Source organism: Myotis lucifugus, unplaced genomic scaffold (assembly GCF_000147115.1).
Source record: "Myotis lucifugus unplaced genomic scaffold, Myoluc2.0 scaffold_39, whole genome shotgun sequence".
Lineage (NCBI taxonomy): Eukaryota > Metazoa > Chordata > Mammalia > Chiroptera > Vespertilionidae > Myotis > Myotis lucifugus.
The window spans coordinates 2,356,954-2,373,560 of record NW_005871087.1 but is presented as its reverse complement, the minus strand read 5'-3'; the positions used below and the strand labels follow the sequence as shown (position 1 = coordinate 2,373,560).

The following is a 16,607-nucleotide window of genomic DNA, read 5'->3' as shown; positions in this document are numbered from 1 at the left end:
AGAGCTCACCCTCTGTTTGTTATGATGAGCCAGTTCCATGTTAAGCTACTGAATAACAGACAGAAACAGGAGTCCCAGGTCCTCTATATTTGTCTCCATTCAACCTACTTCACAAGATTGCTGTAAAGATGAATGTAAAATGTTCAGCAGAGCACCTGACATGTGTTAAACTCTCAATAAATGTTAACTATTATTGCATTATTATTGGGTTCCTCCTACTTTCTTAGGGATCCTCCTTCAAATAGAAAGTGATGGGATTCATAGAAGAAATGCTCTCTATAACCATGTTATTGTTGTAAACATTATGTGAACGTATTTTTGTTCTGAGGGCTGTATTAATGATTGGTAAAATCAGCAGCCATTTATCCTCCTGGATCTGTGGACTATTTGGGGGTCAGCAGAGAGGGAGCAGGCAGATCTAGGTTGGGCTCAACTTAGCTCTACACCATATGTTTCTAACCCCTTTCTGGAAGTAACAGTAAGCCATGGCATGCTCATCTCAGGGTGATGAAGATGCAATGGGAAACAAGCAGAAATGTACAAGAACTCGAGTTTTAGACTCAACACTGGCACACTGTCACTTCCACAATATTCTAGTGGGCTAAGCAAATATGCCATTTGGCCATATCTGAAGTCATCAGGAGGAAAAATAAACTTCACCTCTTTAGGAAAAAGAAATACAAAGTCACAGAGGGAATAGATGAGTCCATTATTGCAATCTACCACAATGATAGACTTGGAAGATTAGTTTGTAAGCCACAAAAGGGTAGATAGGTTATAAGAGATCTTTGTGCAACTTCTAAAAAGATCAGAGAGCATGGAACCCAAAGCCCCTTGCCCTGCCTGCACTGGGTTGAATAGTGCCCCCCCCCCCCCCCCCAAAAAAAAAATCATGTCCACCTGGAACCTATGATTGTCACCTTATTTGGAAATAGGGTTTTTGCAGATGTAATTGTTGAGATGAAGTCATGTCAGATTCGTGTGGGTCCTAATCCAATGGCTGGTATTCTTATACAAGGGAAATGTGGGCATCATTACACACACAAAGGAGAATGGCATGTGAAGGCACAGGGGACAAAGCAGGGGGAAGACAGCAGCAGAGATTGGAGTGATGTGTCCAAAAGCCAAGGGACTCCAATGACTGCTGGCAACCACTAGGAGCTAGAGCAGCCGTGGGCAAACTATGGTCCGTTTGAAATGAATAAAACTAAAAAAAAAAAAGACCGTACCCTTTTATGTAATGATGTTTACTTTGAATTTATATTAGTTCACACAAACACTCCATCCATGCTTTTGTTCCGGCCCTCCGGTCCAGTTTAAGAACCCATTGTGGCCCTCGAGTCAAAAAGTTTGCCCACCCCTGAGCTAGAGGCATGGAACATTCTCACTCAGAATCTACAGAAGAAACCAACCCTCCCAACACCTTGATTCCATTTCAGAGTTCTAGATTCCATACCTGGGCTTAAATAACAGAAATGTATTCTCTCACAGAAAAGCTTGCTGCCTCCTGTCTTTGCTGAGTAATTTTGGGCTCTATAGAAGGCCAGGCAGTAGATTGATCCGAGAAGAGCTCATTTCCATAATATCCCAAGATCACACTTCCTCAGAGCCAATAAAATAAAGCAATCAACATTTCTCATAGACACACATACCTCTTTCATCAATAATTCCAGGGAGAATCAAGTGCGGTGCTGATGTCTTCAACTTATAGTGAATCTTAAACTTCGTCTCAAATTACTTCCAAGAGATTTGGCCCATAATTCTGGGTTGGAAGTCTGTTTCCAACATCCCTACTGTCAAGTTTTAATTACTTCCTGCGGGGGATCCTTCTCTTCTTAGTCCCCGAGATTATTCAGAAGAGAGACATCTGCTTGCTGCTAAACTGAAACGCTACTTCCAGCTACAAAGATTTTTTTCTTCCTTTTAAAAAGTTCCCTCCAACTAGTGAAGAATAAAGTCTGTTTTCTTCTAGAGGAAAAAAAGGCACCTGCTTTGCTATCGGAACTATAAAAGCCTCTTACCTATCTTCACTAATCCCCAAGAGGACTCTCCTTGCTATTTTCTTAGAAAACGGGGGGTTTAACCTACATATAATGGCCAAGGTTAATTAATTAAACCCCACCACCAGATTTCCCTGAAAAGCTGACAAAATGGTATCTTTCACAACCTGGATCAGTTAAAGAAGTAAAGTGATGGACTAATGCAACAGAATAGCTAATTAAACTGGAAATACACTAACTACTTCTACCCTAACGTTGCATGCAGACATGACAAAGTTCTAAATAGCTATGCACAGGCAATTAGGAAACAGAACACTATATAAAATGTTCATTATTTCAAAGTATAATTACTGCAAGAAAATTAGAGGAGGAGAGGTGGGCACAGGACAGTCCTAAAGCTGGAATCCACAGAGCATGGGGGGAAGGGACTATCGGTGTTGGAAATGGCTTTGACATTTCCTGGCTGGTAACCGTGGGCAATTCATTGAAAATCCAGTGCCTCAGTTTCCTTATATAAAGCCCTTAGCACACTATCTGCACAAACACTCAAAAATTAATAGTTGCTGTTATTCCATGTGTTCTGTTGTCTTTTCTTTCCTGCCATGGGGATGGAAATCTTTTGCTGTCCACTAGGTGGAGAAAGCAAGCCTTTTACAGTAATTGAATTAAGGCCAAATCGTCCTGACCTAAATAAATACAGACATTTAAGGGGAGAATTCTCTTTTTCTTCTTCTCCTTCAGAACTTCAGACAGCATGAACAGGGAATCCGGGGAGATGTTTGGGAAACTTTTGTGCAGTTCACATGAAAGTGTTTGATTGTTGAGAGCGCTCCCGCCCTGAGGCACTAGAATCCACTCAGGGAGGGTCCTAGGCAAATTATGAAGTTCACAAAGCCAGCTTTCCCACACTTTCTCGGCCTCCATGCCCTAATCTCTTCTCGCATGCATGTCAAACAGGAACCTGCCCAGTATTTTCTTTCTTTCTGAGGTATTATATAGCTGCTGATTCCCAGGGGCGTTTGCATTTGAAAATGAACTCCCTGGATAAATTGCCTTTCTTTAATCTGCAATAAAGTAGTAAGAAGAACCCCTTAGACCTACATCATAGAGTTCTTGTGAGGATCATTTAGTTGATACACGTGCAATCACTTGGGAACTCAAATTTTATACAAATAAAAATGTCTATTTGGATGGAAGATATAAATTTCATTCTTTAGGGAAAAAAGATGAGAAGGCCAAAAGACTCTTGAGGAAGAATCCAGGTTGCAAGGGCGGAGGTGATATAAAAGGACATGGTTGAAGCTTTGCTGTTAAACAGCTCTAGGTGTGGGTGGTAAGAGGAGAGGGGTCTGTGTTTATGGAGTTGTGCATGCATTTCAAACAAAATGTTCCTGAAGATGAATCCATATCACCACTATGTTTCTGCCCAGTGACATTCTAGGTAAAGCTATTACAGCTCTTTCCAGCGTAAGTTCAGGTAGCTCCAAGCTCCATATTTCCTTGCCTTATGCTACCTTTCTTTCTCACCTTGTTGGCAAAGTCTCTTTTTATTTGCTTTCATACTTATTTTTATCCTCCTATCATTGACCCTTCAGGGGCCTAAATATAACATGTAAGTGTAAATTCCATATTTTTCCTTACAAAAGTTTCTGATTCTCAATTTAAAGTATCAATTTGCAATTACTCTGTTCCATGTGCATAAGACATTTGGATGTGATATTATATGTCTTCTAAAGGGCTTTCTTTCTCTGTTGACTCTGAGACAAAGACTTGAGTGCAAGCAGTTTACCTGGAAGTACAAGTAACATGGGTAGGTGTGGAGCAAAGAGATGCAGTGAGAAAATAATGGGATATTATAAAGCTGGCTTCCCCAAGGACAACTAGAACTTCATCCTGTAGAGAAACTCTGGGAATGACGCAAAATACTATTTTTTTTCTAGAGATAATCAAGATTATTGTAAATTTATATTGTGGAAAAGCACAAGTCCCTACAATAGCTAAAATAATCTTGACAAAGAAGGATAAAGTGGGAGGAATCACTCTGACTAATGCTAAGGCTTATGGTACAGCTACAGTAATCAAGAGTGTGTGGTATTCTTGGAGGGACAGAGACATAGATCAATAAAACAGAATAGAGGACCCATAAACAGAAACAAACAAAAATGCCCAACTGATTTTTAGACAAAAGCAAAAGAGAAATTAACTGGAAGGGGACGAATTGCCTTTTCAATAAATGGCACAGAAACAACCAGACATTGACAGGCAAGAGGAAGAGAGAGAGAGAGAGAGAGAGAGAGAGATCATGAACTTAAAGGCAAAATGTAACACTATAAATAGTTAGGAAAATCAAAATCTTTCCTCTATTTTATGTTGTGTAACTAAAGTATGTCACCTCTGTAACATAACAACATTTTATTTAATTCCATTATTTTGGAGAGTTATAGCTAAGAGTGCAGACTGTGAAGTTCAAGTACTTGGGTTTGCATCATAGCTTTTCTACTCATCACTCTGTGACTCTGAGCATATTCCATAAATCCTCTATCCTTCTGATTGTGTCTTATTTATTTATTTTTTCAGCTGTGAATGGGAATAATAATAACAGCCTCTATGTCAAAGGGAAGTCAGAAGGATTAAGTCAGTTAGCATGGAAGCCTGTAGAATAGTACACTAAACACCATAAGAACTCTGCAAGTATTAGCTGTTTCCTCATATTTAATTTTGAATATTTACATACATTATTCATTACGAGGGTGTTTTCCAAACCCATTGTCAAAGGCCTATTGATTGAAAGAAATAAGAACCTTGCCTTTTGATCACTTGCATACACAGAGAGGTGATGTAACATAGTTGGATGCTTTTTCTTTTCTTCTTTTTTAAGGGAAGCTGTTTCCAATCTTATTTTGCCAATGAAATAACATATTTGGGTTATTAAAAGAAGACAATAGACACCCATATGAGATCTCAGCTTCATACAAAGATTGCAAATGGTTTGGAACAGCAATCAAAGTGAAGGTATAAAATGAGGGGAAGATTAAATATAGATGAGGGAATTATGCACTAGAATGAAAACAGTGCCAACAACAATGATGCTTCAAAATACAGATTCCCCCCTCCCCCCAATGTTAGAATTAATTTCTAGAGCTTATAATGCAAGACCCGTGGGCCCCAAATTAAATATTATTTTCCTGGTTTTGAGAAAACCTGTTCTTTTCAATATTCACTAAAATGTATGAGAAAATGTAATATATTCTTATCATATGGTCACTTTCAAATGTCTGTTCTGTCAATGCATTTAGGGGTTTTATTTCATATTTTCTTTGGCATCTATCCAGTCAAAATGTGTGCCTTGATTTCATGCATATTCTGAAAGTTAAATCCAGTTTCTATTTGTATTTTGCATAACCAACCTAATTCTTAATCCTTGGTGGTTTTTTTTTTTTACATTTGCATGGTATTTCTAAAATGCTAATCAATTTCAAAATTATCTGTGAATCTTCCTTCTAAAACTTTTGTTCTACTTACCTATACTGTTATCATTGCTAGGTAAAAACAAGACCATTTGGCCCTAACCGGTTTGGCTCAGTGGATAGAGCGTTGGCCTGCAGACTGCAAGGTCCCAGGTTCGATTCCGGTCAAGGGCATGTACCTTGGTTGCAAGCACATCCCCAGTGGGGGGTGTGAAGGAGGCAGCTGATCGATGTTTCTCTCTCATCGATGTTTCTAAGTCTATATCCCTCTCCCTTCCTCTCTGTAAAAAATCAATAAAAAAAGACCATTTGTCTGTTTATTGTTGTTGTTTGTTCTGTATGTGAATTACTTTGGTTTCTTTCAAACATTTTAGAATTGGCATTATGTTAACAGAAATTGACTATTTTCTTGAGTCTTACTCCTATTATAATCCCCAAACTAAACTAGATTATCTGTTGTCAATTTGGTACCACCACATATAATGCCTAGGCTAGGCATATTACATGTAGTGTTTCATTTTATTCTCACAAACAGCTTGACAATTTAGATACTACAGTTATCCCTGTTTTAAAAAAAAATCATTTTTAGGTACTATTTTGAAATCCCATCCTGGTGCTATTATTGGTGGAGTTTAAAGAGACCTTCTATAAAGGATAGAAATGTCCCTCCAGGTTGGTCTGCTCCAGTGAGCTGTGGAGCAGACCAACCTGGAGGGACATTTCTTAATTCCATTCCAGGAGTGGGGCTGATGGGAGCCCCTTTACAAAACTTGGGACAAAGAGAGCAACAGGATATCAGGGATACTTAGAGAAAGAGGAGGGCGGAAATGAGAGGGGACCCAAGATCATTTGTTAGTATCATTTATGAAAATCAGTGCCAATTACTATAGAACTTCTTTCCGAAAGAAAGAAAATAAAAACTACTAGAGGTAAGGTGTTATGAAAAAATACTTTTTGTAATGTTCAAATTCCCTCTTTCTTAAAACTTCTCTAATATTTCACCTCTCTCTACCTCAAACTTTATCGAATCTTTGCTTATTATCACCCTCTTCCCACTCGTCCCTCTAGTGAATAAATTTTCTTTTTTCTTCTAAAGTTAAATCAATGCTCTTGTTTTCATTGTATCGGGTACCTACTTTTTCTTTCTCTTATATTTAATGTTTTGTTTTTAACCTATAATTTATTCCATTCTCTTCCACAATAGAAAGACTATTTCCTTAACCCCTCTCAATGTCATCCCATAATCCTCAGCTAAGAGATAATTTCTGTTACTATTTAGGCATCCTCATTTGACAATTATTTATTGATCACCATTTTCCAGACACTGTCCTTGGCACTAGAAATGCAGAGACAAAGACACAACCGTACTGCCGTCTTATCTGCAGTTTTGCTTTTCATGATTTCAGTTACCTATGATCAACCAAGTTCTGAAAGTATTAAATAGAAAATTATAGAAATAAACAATTCATGATTTCTAAATTGAGTACCCTTATAAGTAGCATAATAAAATATTGCACTGCCCTACTCCATCCTGCCCAGAACATGAATCATATCTTTGTCCGGCGTCTCCATGCTGTACACACTCCCCACCCTTTAGGCACTTAGGAGCCACCTTGGTTATTAGATTGACTGTCACCGTATTGCAGTGCGTGTGCTCAAGTAACCCTTATTTTACTTATAATGGCCCCAAAGTGCAAGAGTAGTAATGCTGGCAATTTGAATTTGCCAAAAAGAAGTTGTAAAATGCTTCTTTTAATTGAAAGATATGTGTGCATGGGGGGAAAAAAACCCTAACAGTATATATTGGGTTCGGTACTCTGTGCTTTAAGACATCCAATGGGTGACATGGAACTATCTCCCATGGATAAAGAGGGATGACTCTATAAATTTTAAAAAATGAATGGGATAATATTAGAAAGTGATAAATGCTTTGAATAATCAAGGTAATGTCATGATGAATGACAGGCAGAGTGGTAGAGTTACTTTAGATGAGATGGTTGGGGAAAGGTCTTCTCAGGAGATGACAATACCTGCGTGATGAGAAGGAGTCAGTCGTGTGGCTATCTGGAGGAAGAATGCTCCAAGCAAAACATGTCCATATACATATACAGAAACATGTCTATACACACACACACACACACACACACACACACACAAACACAAACACGTATACCCGCATATACATATACACATATACAAATAGAAAGATATAACTTTTCATTTTGACCTTTAGTTTCCAGCATTACCTATTAAAGGACTTCCTTTTCAGTGTCCATTGCCTGGGTACTGTGTTTCTATGTTAATTTAAGACAGAGACAAGTCTGGCTAATATCATCTTCTAACTTGTCTGAAATTATGTTGTTCTAGGGGAGCCTATGGGAGTTGGGGTAATGCATGTCCCTGGCCAGCCTGCAAATGTCCCTGAGCATTCTAGACAAGGTCATATAGGAAATATAATATCCCCCCTCCCTGAGCATTCTAGACAAGGTCATATAGGAAATATAATATCCCCCCTGACCCCCAAATTTACAATCTCTTGCCAACTTCATTCTTCCCCAACCCCTCACTAACATGCAAACTTTTATTATGGGGTAGGAACATAGAGGCCTTTAAGAGAAAAATCAACCGGACATTCTAAAGTTGCTCTTAATGCTGTTATCCCTGGACGAGTCCCTTCTGGTCTACCTTTTTGAGCCTTTGCATGTTGTGCTATGTGCCCTAGAAGCACTGAAAGATGCAAGCTGTTTCATCAGCTTGGCAGGAACAGTATTCCTTGGATCTTCCACCTCCTGTCCAGCTCCAATAGATCTGGTGTTATTTTAAAGAGCATTGGTTTTACCTTTCAACCAAGAGAAAGGTGAGGTCAATTATTCTAAGACAAAAAAAAGTGTTGCAAGAAAATGCAGGAGACCAGGGCATCAGTTGCCAAGAAATATGAACTAAAATAGCTTGAACTTTTGATCTCTGCCTGCTGATTAAGCTGAAAGCCCAAAATAGACTCTTTTAATGCCATCTGTGACCTCTTCAATCTCTTAGCTTTTTTCTTTTATTCAGGCCATGCTACTCAAATTTTCTCTTTGAATGTCGCTAGTGACAAATGACCTTTCAGTTAACAATGTCCAATGGTCATTTAACAATCTCATCTTCAACCTTTCAGCGATATTTGATGTTGCCAACCACCCTTAGCTACTTGCAGTTCTGCGTCTCCTCCCACAGCAAAAGGGATTGTTCTGTATGTCTTTTATCTCCCAGGATCCTTTTTTTTGAGTCTCACTCACTGTCTTCTACTATAACACCCCATTAATTTGATGGTGCTTTTTTTCTATCCGTGTCTCACCATTAGTGACGTCAAGTATCACTTCAATGAGAAGGTCTCCAAAGTCTAAATCTATAAACTTAACCACTCTAAAGACTGAGCTCTTGCCTGGCCAGTGTGCCTCAGTGGTTGAGCGTCTACCTAGGAACCAGGAACTCATGGTTCAATTCCCAATCAGGGCACATGCCAAGATTGCGGGGATTGGTACCAGGTGTGGGGTGGGCAGAAGGCAGCCAACCAATGATTCTCTCTCATCATTAATATTTCTATCTCTCAGTCCCTCTTCCTTCCTCTCTGAAATCGATAAAAATATATTAAGAAAAGACTGAGCTCTTAATTTCCTCCAAGATATTTCTGCTGGCAGCATGTATTGTCAGCAAACAGCATTCCCAAACAATACTTGCTTATTTAGAGTACGGGAATGTTATGGACTGAATTATGCCCTTCACCCTTCCCACCCTCCAAATTCATATATTGAAACTCTAATGCCAAGGACCTAAGAATATGACTATATTTGGAGATAGGGCCTTTAAAGAGGTAACTAAGTTAAAATGAGGTGGTTAGGGTGAATCTTAATTGAGTCTGATTTGTGTCTTTATACGAAGAGATTAGGACACACACAGAAAGAGAGACACCAAGGATGGGTATGCACAGGGAGAGGCCAAGTGAGGACACAGCAAAATGTTGCCATCTGCAGACCAAGGAGAGAACCTTCAGAAAAATACCAAACTTGCCAACACCTTGACCTTAGACTTCCAGACTCCAGGATTATGAGAAATAAATATTTGTTGTTTAAGCCACCCATTGTGTGGTATTTTTAAATGGCAGCCCTAGCAAAGTAATACCGGGTTTAAAAAGAAAAGTGATATGTGTAATTTAACAAATAGATCTGATGCTCCTCTTTGTGTAGAAAAGTCATTCTAAAATGAAGGCAATTTTGCTCCCCTTCGGGGACATTGGGTAATGCCTGGAGATATTTTGCTTGTCACATTTCTGGGGGGTGGGGGGGAGGGAGGGCACGAAAGAGGGTGGAGTTACCTACTGACATATAGTGAGTAGAAGGTATGGACGGTGCTAAATATTCTACAATGTATGGAACATTTCCCTTCCCCCATAACAAAGAATTATCCAACCCAAGATGTCAATAGTGCTGAGGTTGAACAATCCTGCTGTAATGGCATGAATTTGCCTAACAGGTTTGTGATTTGGGGATGAGGCGCTTTAACATTTTTCTTGGTGGTTGAGCCTGCAAAGTCATAGCTGCAATAGCTCATTATCTTGTGCCAGACACTTTGAGCAGTTAGCTAGACGATGCTTTCACTAATGATCTCCATCAGGCCAGCTGGCCCTACCTGTGATGAACATTCTGGACCGGGGAACACTTTACTTTACAATTAGCAGAATGGAAACATTTCCGAGGTTTGGTTTTCACAAAACACAGAAGGCAGAAACTAATTCCATATGTCAGCTATATCTCCCTTTAAAGATAAAGCAACAGACAGACCCATTCTTTTTGCCCACAATGTACTGGACATGAATTTATTTAAACTAATTTATTTTTTTTTTAATTTAAAAAAATTCTTTATTTCTGCTCCTTCCGTACACCTTCTTGCTCAGGAAACAGTCTTACATACACATCTGAAATAACGTGCTGTCATACACTCTGTTTAAAGGCAAAGCACCACGGGTAAAACTGGTCAGGTGTCCAGAGTTTGAAGCTGATGGGATCTTACTTCCTGGTTTTACACTCATTTCTGAAAGTCAGAAATGTCATCTCCAAAATAATGTTCAGATGGTTGTAAAAAAAATAATCACTCTACTCAGTGTTATAGTTGTAGAAATGGAGTATATTTTCTTTAAAATTAAAAACCGAGAAGAAAATGCCACTTAACATCATTGGTATGTCAGTGTAGGTCAGCAGGAAAACACACCGTATAAGCTTGTCTCTTTGATACCAAGAAGATCTTGTGATCCGAGCTTTAATATGTTTCCATGTTTCCTACTAGATGCTTCTTTTCTGCTGCTTTTCATTCTTTTCCATATTTCATATCAGAGGTTTGGTTCAGCCTTTAAAACTTCATTAACTGGAACAAATCCAGTGTCCACAGATTTCTTCTCAAAAGGCACGCTAACCCATCAGATAGCCTGGCAATTTCATTCTCATGGATACTCTAGCCAGGAAAGAAACTCAATAGGACACAGAAGAACCCAATGAATAGAAGAAGAAATCTATGGAGTTTTGGAATGTTTGGAGCATTGGATCGGTCTAGGATTATGAAACCTAAACCTCCATTGTAAACAGGAAGCCGGATGCGAGTCCTTCCATAATATACTGGTATTGTCCATTTACCCTGTAGGCCATGTTCACCAGTCATAGAGCCAACACTTGGAGGTTCAACAATAACATCATAAAGTAAGACACCACCACCAGAGCATACACTGTCATGGCCGAGGGCATGTGCACGTAGGCCAGCTTCTTCAGCTTCAGGTTGGGGGCATTTCTGTTCTAAGAATGGGACTGGGTACAAAGTCTCCATGTTGGTGGTGGCAAGAGGAGCTCTCCATCTCAAGACCCATATGCCACCCAGAAAACTAAACCAATTTATTATTAAAGCAAATTTAAATATGCTCTATTTAGTGACTCGGGTTAGTAAAGCTAAGTTCAAACAGGTTTTTTAAGACAATGACTATGCAGTCACTTGAAGACAGCCCAGCACCAGTCAACACTGAAGCTGCCATGTCTTATCCGTTTCCAGTTTACCAAATTGGATTGTAACTGGGGTCATGGAAGCTGTTTTGCCATCCCCTCTCTGGAAGGCAGCGTAACAAAGTGTAAACCCTAAAACGCTTGAGGCTGGGGATGACCACTCACTGATTTAGTAGTGGGGATGAGGGCTATCAGGGATGCTTGCTCCAGGCTCCATTTTTATTCCTACAGTTATGATACTGTTTTAAGAAGGTGAGGATTTAAAGGTTATAATTAAGAAAGATTGTTCTAAATTTGAAGTTGGTAGAAAGATGTGAGATAATATGATTTACTATTTTCTGAGAAATAATTGGTATTCCAAATAAAATATTGAGAACACATTTGACAAATCTTCAGTTATACCACCTTAAAAAAAGATACTCAACTACTAAAATTAAAAATGAAACACATAATTTACATCATCTTGGACACTACTATTGTTTTTATAGAAGTAAAAAGGATGATAAATACTATGAACAACTGTATGTCCTGACCATTGTTTTGAGACACTTTTCCAAAAACCTGGTAAAATCTTACAGCGAAATACTACAAATATTCCTGATTTTGGTGGAATAGTGCAATGTCAGGTAGAGACAATTCTTTGGTCTTCCTTTTGCTCCACAAGGGATATTTTATTGAGATTATTTATCATTCAAGAAACTGAAAGAAAGCTTTCTTAGATTACTTTGAAAGGTTTTTGCAGCACTCCCAACCCCAAAACAAAGACAATTATGTTGGTGTATAAGAATGTGCATCTGAAATCTGAAAAAGCCACTCTTGCTACACTCTAGTGACTTTAGCCCTTGCCAAATTACCTTCAGGGTTGACTAAATGTCAATTTGTCAGCCCTTGGTTTAGGACCCAGCCCTACAAAACCACTGCCTGCTCCAATTCTTTCTCCACAACTAAACCTAATTATGTCATCCCCACACTTCCATCTTCCCTACTTTAGACACTATAGTAGATTTACATTATTCTTTGGCTAAGGAAACTTAATATGTTCTATAAGCCTGAAAACAGTGAGAAAGAAAAGTAAATATTTCTTGAGTGAATAAATAAATGAATAAAAAGCATCTAGAGTTTAGCAATATGTTTTGAAGTTGGAGCTTTGTGTTATTATTTTGCAAGAACCAACATCCAACTGGGAGACCATTGTAATTTAGTTGCATTTATGAGCCATTGTGATGATTTGGGGCCAGAATGAGCATGCAATTTTTTTAATGCTTGGGAGCAAACAAGAAAGATGGAGAAGACCTGGCTGGATTGATCCATCAGAATTCTGCAGTGTAGGATTAAAAAAAAAATTGTCCTTTGGGATCACAGCATCTCATAGCAATGGAAGACTCAGTGAATGCTATAAACACGGTAATTACCGTTGGCCTCCTATTCCTGACTTTGACTTGGTTAGGCTTACTTAGTTTATTTCAGTGATGAGAGATCTTGCAGATCAGTAACTCTGCTTGTCCTGTGCTTCTTCCTCTCATCAAAGTGCTTGCCTAAATCATAACTTTAAGATTCACAATTCATCGAGATGATGCTGTGAGTGCATCATAAACTGGGAAGATTAGATTTTGTGTATCTTTAGCTCCACAAATCATCATTTATGAATTTCACTATTGGATGCAGAGTGATAAGAGAAATATGAGGAAATATGGGGACCATGGTGAGATAATCTCATTTGAATTAGACAAATGAGGCCCTGCTGGAAAAGAATACCCAGTGTTTCTGGACAAATTTATGAAGTCAAAACAAAAAATAATTACAGTGCAGAAATAGCTGGTGCTGGATGAACCTGCTTCATTCCTAATGTTGGTTGGCAGCTCTTCATCCTGATTATTCCATCTGGAGATAATTGTGTGATATCATCCATAAAATTAAATCATAAATCAACCCAACTAGTGAACAGGCCAGCAAGCTGCTGAGAAAGTCACATGTAGGGGAGGTGAGACTTCTCATCTTAATAAGAAATATGGGAATGAAATTAAGAGAAGACAACATGTAGAGGGTGACCCTTGGCATGTCCACAGGCTCACTTGCTGACAGCTGTCACCGCAGTCTTTGCCTCAATAGTATCAGGACAGCCAACATGTTACCTGCATTATCCACTCAATGATAAGAAGAGAATGTCTGTCATGAAAGGCACCGTGCATTGCTTTTTAAGGATTTCTGGTTTAAGTTGCAGATGTCCAAAATGAAAGCACTGATTTTCTTCCTGGATGAAATATTAACAGTGATAGAAAGTCCATAAATGCACTAAAAGTCTTATACAAGAGCATTTGGTCAAACATTTTCTCTAGACTTAGTTTTTTAATATTCAAAGAGAGCACTGGGGTCTTTGACTTTGCTAGTAAGTGAGCTGTAGTCAAATTTGTAGGTTTTATTTGGTAAAGGTTTTTCAGAGGACAAGGTATTTTTTTTAAATGGCTGAGACAAATCAAAGCAAGCATAACATTTTGTGACATGTGAAAATTATATGAAATTCAAATTGCTTTCACCCTACAAGGGCAGAAGGTATGGTTTTAAAGCAGTTGATTATGATGAATAAAAGAGTAATTAAGATAAAGACAGAGGCATTGCTTAAATGGCTATTGTTGATTTCCACAAGTGCATTTGCTCCAGTCAGCAAGTCGGAGGGGGGGTCAAAAGTCAAAGGTCATCCCAGACTCCCTAATAGCTCAGGCTGGAGCAAATGGCTTAGAGGCATATACTTCTTTCAGTTGAATTATTTGAGATGATGAATCCCATTGGCTTTGGAGATTCCATTTGTGACCATAATAACTGCAAAGTCCAGCTGTACATCCAGTCTCTGGATTTTCAAATGGACAAGATTAACAGATGTTGAGATACTGACGGCTGTGAGCATCTGTGGGAGGAAGGTCACTATGCCACCCAGCAAAGTTGCAAGTAGAAAAACAGTAATGAAGATAAATTCCTTCTTGTTTGTTTTTCCCCCCTTCTGAATAATATCAGGACCAGCAGAGCGAGAAAAGTTGCCAGCTCTGAAAAATGCATACTATTTTGTTTCATTCTCAATTGTGTTGAGTACATATGTATAGGCAGTTAGACAGGCATGAGCAGAGTAGGAACGAAGCTGAAGGTCACCGGACAGAAAGCTCTCGTGCCTAGTAACAGACAACTGTAGGGCAGGACCTCACCCCCAGGGTGACCCCTAGCATGTCACTGGTCATGGAGCTTATGCCTCTGACCTTTCATATTTTTGGTCATGAGGTTTAGACCCTCCCCTGACCTTTATACCCCCTGCATGTCATTAGTCATGTGGTAGACTCCCTTAGAGGAGGACTGAGGGAGCCAGAGAATAGCCTCTCTCCCTCTCCTTTTCCCAGGCGAGTTCTCTCTGCCTTTCTTTTTCCTAAGCTCCAAGAGTCCTTATTTTATTTTATTTTATTTTATTTTATTTTATTTTATTATTTTATTTTATTTTTGCCTCCAGCCCAACTGGTTAACTTTGTCTACTTCTTTAACTTTCTAAATAAACTTTTTCTTATAATTTGAGTTCCTTGACTCTGAATTCTTTCTTTGCCAAATTCAAATACCATAGTTACTGAACTGAAGTCTGGTAACATTCTGGTGCCATTCTGCCACACATATAATGCATATATATCAAACCCTGTATATTTGCAAGTATAGGTAGCTAGTTGGTTTTAGACAGTTGTAAAGTATAAGCAAATTAAAAAACAAAACAAAATACCTTCATAGGGGATAAATAATATTTATCTGTCTTTAATTATTTTCTTCCCCCAATCTTTTACCCCACAAGATTTCAGCTCTGTATTTTGGCCAAACTCAATCAAAAGCAAGAAAAACTACATATATCAATTTTATGATCATGAACAACACTAGAATTCCATGCTTCAGGTTTATTGTATTGGTCAGGAGTCTTTTAGTTGCAAACCTCAGAAAGCCAATTCGAACTAGTCTGGGTAAAGAAAAGAAATTTATCTGCTTCAGGCCTGGCTACATCCAAATTTCAAATAATCCAGTCAGCCCTCCTAATCTCTCTGTCCCTCTCCCCTTTAGGCCCTTATCTCAACTTCATCTTACTCACTTGATTCTACTTTCCCCCTTGGTTTTATATTCAGACAGGCACTCATTCCATAAAAACAAAAAACTCCAAGTGGCTTCAGGCCTATATATTCCTTGAGATCCATGATTTCGCAGAGGAAGAGAGTATATCTTTCTCAATGATTCCAGAAAATGTACAAAGTGGCCGTGGTGTGTGTGAGGGCGCAAAATATAATTTTTCTCCCACCTTCTAAGTTCTTCCAGGCTTATAACCAAATTAGCAGGAGCCAGGTTAATAGGAGAAAAATGTCCAAGTTTAATATGTATGTACATGCAGCGGTTCTGTAAGAATATAAGACCCAAGGACACATTGGGTAGTTGAGGTTTATATGTCATTAAGGAGAAGAGGGAGAGAATGTGGTTTGGGTCTTCAAAGGACAGGAAGGGAATTCACATGGAGATAGAAAAGCAAATGTTCGGTGAAGAAATGCTTTGCTTGCTGGGCCATCTTTAACAAAGAGGACTTGGATCAAAAGGACCTTGCTGGGCTCAGGCATCGTGGCTCAGTGGTTGAGCATAAACCTATGAGCCAGGAGGTCACAGTTCAATTTCTGGTCAGGGCACCTGCCCAGGTTGTAGGCTTGATCCCCAGTGAGGGACGAGCAGGAGGCAGCTGATCAGTGATTCTCTCTCACCATTGATGTTTCTATCTCTTTCTCTCCCTCTCCCTTCCACTCTGAAATCAATAAAAAAAATAAAATAAAGGGCCTTCTTATCATACCTGGTTGGTATTAAACTATAGTGTCTGTGATGATAGCTCTCTTCCTGGGACAAGTCCTCTATCTAGATTTCTTTTAGGCGGTTTAGAATAAGGTCAAAGGCTCTTCCTGATTCTTTTGTTTCTTAACAATAACCAGCATAGAATAATCAATATCCCAAAAGGCTTATTTCAGGGTAGCAAACTCTGCTCTCTCTCATGTGAAGAAGTTAACTTGTGGAGGATAAAGCTAGGCAGTCTAACTAGAGATAGGAAGCTTTCTTGAGATTTAAAGCTA

At 38.9% G+C, this 16,607-nt stretch overlaps 1 pseudogene; it reads right to left on the bottom strand.

Annotated features, from left to right (window-relative positions):
- Window positions 1-10,696: 10,696 nt before the first annotated feature.
- Window positions 10,697-11,320, bottom strand: LOC102420642 (annotated as a pseudogene).
- Window positions 11,321-16,607: the final 5,287 nt, after the last annotated feature.